This window comes from Homarus americanus, unplaced genomic scaffold (genome assembly GCF_018991925.1).
Source record: "Homarus americanus isolate GMGI-L3 unplaced genomic scaffold, GMGI_Hamer_2.0 scaffold47790, whole genome shotgun sequence".
Taxonomy (NCBI): Eukaryota; Metazoa; Arthropoda; class Malacostraca; order Decapoda; family Nephropidae; genus Homarus; species Homarus americanus.
The window spans coordinates 243,088-250,205 of NW_024747575.1; the positions used below are offsets into that span (position 1 = coordinate 243,088).

General features: G+C 41.4%; 1 protein-coding gene across 4 annotated transcripts in view; it reads right to left on the reverse strand.

Moving 5' to 3' along the window:
- Positions 1–4,921, reverse strand: part of LOC121879645 — a 52,687-nt gene extending 47,766 nt beyond the window's left edge. For 2 of the 4 annotated variants that reach the window (XM_042386323.1, XM_042386321.1), the window contains exon 1: positions 3,936–4,264. The gene's annotated coding sequence lies outside the window, so the exon portion shown is untranslated. Of the gene's footprint in view, positions 1–3,935; positions 4,265–4,673 lie in introns of those variants that run through there. The other 2 variants (XM_042386322.1, XM_042386325.1) reach the window with 2 other exon arrangements.
- Between the last annotated feature and the right edge of the window lie 2,197 nt (positions 4,922–7,118).

Below are 7,118 nucleotides of genomic sequence, written 5' to 3' on the forward strand. Positions count from 1 at the left end.
ACACCCACCATACACTAACACCATAACACACCCACCATACACAAATACCACAACACACCCACCATACACTAACACCATAACAACACCATACACTAACACCATAACAACATCATACACTAACACCATAACACAACCACCATAACACCCACCATAAAACCACACCATAAAATCCACCACACGACACCATAAAATCCACCATACAACACCATAAACACTATATACTTACGCCACCAATAATGCACAAATAACCAAGCGAGCATTTTAAAGAGTACGTTTTCCATTGTAAATTTTCTATCAAGGGAGAGGGAGGGAGGGAGGGAGGCAGGGATGAGGAGGAGGAGGGGTAACTTAAGCATTTGTCTACCTCACTCCCCCCAGCCCCCAAGTCCCTCTTAACTATTAACTAACTCACTCTGACCTTTGATCTAATAAACAATATGTGTATGTTAAGGCCAGTTAGTGTCTTTATTAAACTCTGGAGTGGATGACATAACTTTTGTGCCTAAATTATCTTACTGTTCAAAAGACACGTTTTAGACAGACACACACACACACACACCAGTCGAATTTTGGGGGTAAGATATAGTAGGTTGTTGTGTTTCTCTCTGTTATTATAATTAACGTTTTAATCTTACTTACGTGCCGTAGTTAGTAATAAGCAATTGGTAGTTTTACGGATAGCTGACCCATTTATTATGCACCATTGTCTGTATACCTGTACTGTCTGTGTATATTGTTTGCATACCTATACTGTCTGCGTATATTGTTTGCATACCTGTACTGTCTGCGTATATTGTTTGCATACCTGTACTGTCTGCGTATATTGTTTGCATACCTGTACTGTCTGCGTATATTGTTTGCATACCTATACTGTTTATGTGTATTGTTTGTATACCTGTAGTGTGAACGTAATTGCTCAACTAACGTGAACCTGTATGATGATTATCACCGACAAACAAACTATCCAACTCATATCACTGCCAATCACACTATACACTTAAGTTGCCTCACTGTACAACATAACACTAACTCAAGGACACTGTCACCATAGCTGCATTATATAAACTCATTTAAACACACGTAACACTAAGTTTAACTCAGTGTCACAATAACACGACACTATTACATAATGCCACGAGCCTATAGTCAGCAGTACAGTGATTTCACAATGCTGAACATAATACTATATTGCACTATAGTCAACAGAATGATGATGTCACTACCAAATGCCAACAGGAAACACTATATTGCACTGAAGTCAACAGAATGATGATGTCACTATTCAGAATGTTAACAGCAAACACAACACTATAGTCAAGAGAATGATGTCACTATTCAGAAAATCAACAGAAAACAACACTATAGTCTACAGAATAATGATGTCACTTCAGAATGTCAATAGGAAACAAAACACTATAGTCTACAGAATAATGATGTCACTTCAAAATGTCAATAGGAAACATAACACTATAGTCTACAGAATAATGATGTCACTTCAGAATGTCAACAGGAAACATAACACTATAGTCTACAGAATAATGATGTCACTTCAGAATGTCAATAGGAAACAAAACACTATAGTCTACAGAATAATGATGTCACTTCAAAATGTCAATAGGAAACATAACACTATAGTCTACAGAATAATGATGTCACTTCAAAATGTCAACAGGAAACATAACACTATAGTCTACAGAATAATGATGTCACTTCAGAATGTCAACAGGAAACATAACACTATAGTCTACAGAATAATGATGTCACTTCAGAATGTCAACAGGAAACATAACACTATAGTCTACAGAATAATGATGTCACTTCAGAATGTCAACAGGAAACATAACACTATAGTCTACAGAATAATGATGTCACTTCAGAATGTCAACAGGAAACATAACACTATAGTCTACAGAATAATGATGTCACTTCAGAATGTCAATAGGAAACAACACTATTGTCTACAGAATAATGATGTCACTTCAGAATGTCAACAGGAAACATAACACTATAGTCTACAGAATAATGATGTCACTTCAGAATGTCAACAGGAAACATTGTGTGAGCCATCTTCCAGTAATCAACGTACGAACACCAACTGTAACGTTCTCTCCCACTTAAAACATTCCCGACAATCTAACCCACTGATGTCACCATGTATTTACGATAACATTCTAACCCACTGATGTCACCATGTATTTACGGTAACATTCTAACCCACTGATGTCACCATGTATTTACGGTAACATTCTAACCCACGGATGTTAGAGTAAACATTCTAATCTACTGACATCATCATACTAGATATTCTCACATGATTTCACATTAGTCGAGTCTCACAGAATGAAGTCATTAACCTTTATCAACATTTTTACCTACTTGCATGATAACATTCTTGTCTACTGATGTCATCACACTAACCCAACATTATTACCCACAGATGTCACTATATTTTCACATTCTCACAGATGTCACTATATTGTCAACATTTTCATTGACGTCACCATACTGTCAACATTCTCACTGACGTCACTATACTGTCAACATTTTCATTGACGTCACCATACTGTCAACATTCTCACTGACGTCACTATACTGTCAACATTCTCACTGATGTCACTATACTGTCAACATTCTCACTGACGTCATTATAATGTCAACATTCTCACTGATGTCACTATACTGTCAACATTCTAACTGATGTCACAATACTGTCAACATTTTCACTAAAGTCAATAGTGTCAACATTCTCACCGGCGTCACTATATTGTCAACATTCTCACTGAAGTCAATAGTGTCAACATTTTCACTGACTCACCAGCGTCAACATTCTCACTGATGTCACTATACTGTCAACATTCTCACTGATGTCACTAATGTCAATATTCTCACTGACGTCACTTTATTGTCAATATTCTCACTGATGTCACTATAGTATCAACAATCTCACTGATGTCACTATTTTGTAAACATTCTCACTGGTCACTAGTGTCAACATTCTCACTGAAGTCAATAGTGTCAACATTCTCACTGAAGTCAATAGTGTCAACATTCTCACTGAAGTCAAGTGTCAACATTCTCACTGAAGTCAATAGTGTCAAAATGTTCACTGACGTCACTATATTGTCAACATTATCACTGATGTCACTATACTGTCAACATTCTCACTGAAGTCAAGAGTCAACATTCTCAGACTTCACTATAGTGTCCACATTCTCAGACTTCACTAGTGTCCACATTCTCACTGACGTCACTATACTGTCAACAGTCTCACTTATGTCACTATACTGTCAACATTCTCACTGATGTCACTAATGTCAACATTCTCACTGACGTCATTTGATTGTCAACATTCTCACTGATGTCACTATAGTATCAACATTCTCATGATGGCACTGAAGTTTCAACATTCTACTGATGTCACTAGTGTCAACATTCTCACTGATGTCACTAGTGTCAACATTCTCACTGATGTCACTAGTGTCAACATTCTCAATGAGTCACTATAATGTCAACATTCTCACTGAAGTCACTAGTGTCAAAATTCTCACTGATGTCACTAGTGTCAACATTCTCACTGATGTCACTAGTGTCAACATTCTCAATGAGTCACTATAATGTCAACATTCTCACTGAAGTCACTAGTGTCAACATTCTCACTGATGTCACTAGTGTCAACATTCTCAATGAGTCACTATCATGTCAACATTCTCACTGAAGTCACTAGTGTCAACATTCTCACTGATGTCACTAGTGTCAACATTCTCACTGGTGTTACTATACTGCCAATATTTTCACTGACGTCAACACACGAAGTCAACATTCTTTCTGATGTCACTGCACTGTCACCACACATTCAACATTCCCACTGATGTCATCACACTAACACCACACAGTCAACAATCCCAGTGATGTCAATACCAAAACAATATTCTTACCGGTTGATGTCATCACACTAGGCCGGTATTTTTCCACACTGACGTCATCACACTTCACTTGCTATAGCACCACACTGTATGCTCAACCTAGTCACTGCGCAAATGACTCACTCCGCTTCAGTCAAGATGGCGCAACACAACACCACCACATCACCATATCCGTGACGCTCAATACGTATGTATACTCACTATCCACGCGGGTGAGAGAGAGTATGTGGGTGAGTGAGAGAGGGATCGACCGTGTCCGTACGTCCGTCCGTCTCCCAGTCTAGCGCACACACCGTATATTAATACCGGTATACACACACCACCACTAGCGCGCTACACCACCACCTCGTATGACTCACAACAAACTCTAAAGTTCCCGCGCAATGTAGAGACTGTCCCTCCCTCCGTCACCCCCCCCCCTTCTCTCCTCCAGTCACCCAACAACGCTAACTCCGAGTCACCCACTCATAACGGTCATTGAACGTACTCACTGACTGTCTAACTCCCATAAAACATTTAACTCACAAAACACTCACATAAAGATGATAACGCATAAACAGAATAAAAACACTTATCACTCATGAACTCATGTATAGTTTATGTATACACGCACCTGTCATATGATTGTGTCGTTAAACAATCAATAGCCGATTAAAACACCAATGTTGGGTAAACTCAACTCCACAGCGCATATCCAGACGTAAACTGGGGGTAAACTGGGAAAAATTGGTAATAGGGCTATTCACTAACCATCTACAGTCGATGTCTTGCTCTCCTCATGGTGCAGCTGGTTCAAAGATGGCGTCGCGTATGGTAAATAAACTTGACAAGTTAATGCATGAGTTGGCAACTCTCCCAAATCGTTAAGTCCAACGAGGCACCGATGTATATAGATAACTTTCACCACTACAGTATAGTGTTTTTATAATGCACGGTACAGTGAGGAGAACCGGTGGCACTGTAGCCTGTGTTGAGGCAAGTCCAGGTCTACAGGCCATGGCTAGGTTGGAGAAGGTTCCCGGGTTCGCTGTATCACCCCCCAGTCCCCCCAAGACCCCATGGACCAGCCCCAAGCCCTCCCCAGCTTGAACCAGCTGCACCATTACACACAGCCAATCTCCAGTCACTATCATCACCACCTGACCAATCCCCGCGCGAGTTTCCAGTCACCTGACCAATCAGCGGTCGCGTTCCACGCCACCTAACCAATCAGCGTGAGGAACGTACCAGCCTAGGGGTGCAGGGGAAGAAAATTGATGGTCTGAAATACACCCGGTTGGCATGGTAACGGCCCCAGTGTTCCTATTCACCAACATTCAGCATGTTTACACAAAGGATATACACTGAAGCGCATTCTAATTGGGGTGTATAGATACATTTCCTGATAAGGGGATTCAGATTGGTTGATAGTGAACTGGAAAAAATACACAGAGGTGTTCTAAATTATCTTTATCACATGCGTTCGGGATTATGTATGTATGATTTTATTACATTTTCAGAAGCAGCGTTCATGTGACGCTACAGTGATGTTTGGATAGATCAATCACGCGTTCAATACTCGTAAAGCATGACATTCTATACTCACAATCGCCACATGCCGACCATTTTAGCCGTTTAAGAGCCCTATTAACCCAACCTTCAAAGCAATATCCTGCATAAATCCCTCATGCCATTTCTAGTACAGCTGGTAAGAATTTGTAATTGGTTGAAGCTGTCAGCCAGTTTGGTGTGTTTTTGCTGCACCGGGACATTTCCACACCCACAGCGACAACCACAACCACGCTTATTCGAACCCTGCAGCTGCAACCGACTTGGGTTTTACAATGGGGGAGATTAAAATTACCCGGGATATGTATACCGACGGGAACTGGACCGCGAATCCACCTAGAAATCCGCGCGCCGTCTAGCTATTGTGTCTCATGAATGCTGACTCGTGCTCGATTATAATTAATTCAAACGGAACTAAAGTCTGGGGCTGGTATTCGAGCACGGGTTAGAGCGCGGGAGTGGGGAAGCGAGCACTGCTGCGTCTGTCTCGTAGCCTCGCACCAGGTCCCGCACGCCTCACCATTTATCCACGTAATGGTTGGCTGGCGTTCCCTGACGGACTCGTATATTTCACCATTTTCTGTCACGTTTTTCATCAGCATGTCAGTTCATTACAGTGATTTATTTAACTCCGAGTTTCACATATGCAAATAACGAAAACGCATATTACAGGGTAAACATAATCAAACAAACATACGGGGCGCTCTCTCAAGTAGCAGGGATGGTGAGTCAGCACCCGAGGCGAGGCTAGCTAGCACCGTCGAGTGCTGGTGGTGCTCAACACCAGAAATAAGATAACCTGTTTTTCAGTTCTGCACCAACCAAACACATGTTTAATAGATCTGTCGCAATGATTACAGTTGCTGAAACTCTTTTTTAAATTGCTTTTGTTTATTCACGCATAATCATCCACATTTTGGTGGATGTTGTAAACGTTAATATACTATAGTGTAGTGCACTTGACAATGTTTTATAAAACAACTCTCAAGGAAAGTTATTAAAAGTATACCATACACAGCGTTGTTATCGCGCACCCGCCAACCATGAGCCAACCTAAGCAGCCAATCAGGGAAAAGGACGCAATCGATAGAAGTGGGTTATGAAGTTTCATGTGGATTTAATGAAACGCTAATGTAATCAGCATCCCAGAGTGAATTAGATCCCCGTTCCTATTCACCCATATTCCCAACCAAACATTCCATAAATAAAACACAGAACAGACCGTCTAAATACACAGCACGAGCGCCGTTAAAATAATAATCCACCAAGTGTGGCGTCACCCCTAGGGCCGGCGGGCTGATAATCCACCACGGGAAGTATACACCACCTATGTATACAACACCCTCCCCTGTATGACTGTATACTTCAACGCCCCTCCGCTGCCACCCCATTGGATCATTCCACTGACACAGACGGATGAACATGAGTCGAATGTAAATTATGAATGAGGGCGAGGCATGCTCGGTTGACGTGAAGTGCGGTATGGTGGATGGTGGTGTATTTCTAGAGAGCGTCGGGTGCGGGGGCTGGTGGGTGCTGCACTGTATGAGTTATGTTGATATATTCTGCCTTCATGAGGGCTTTGCGAGGGGCTTCAGGCCACAGGGAAGCTTTTGTTTTTTTATGTTGGATGATTTTCGCGTTGCC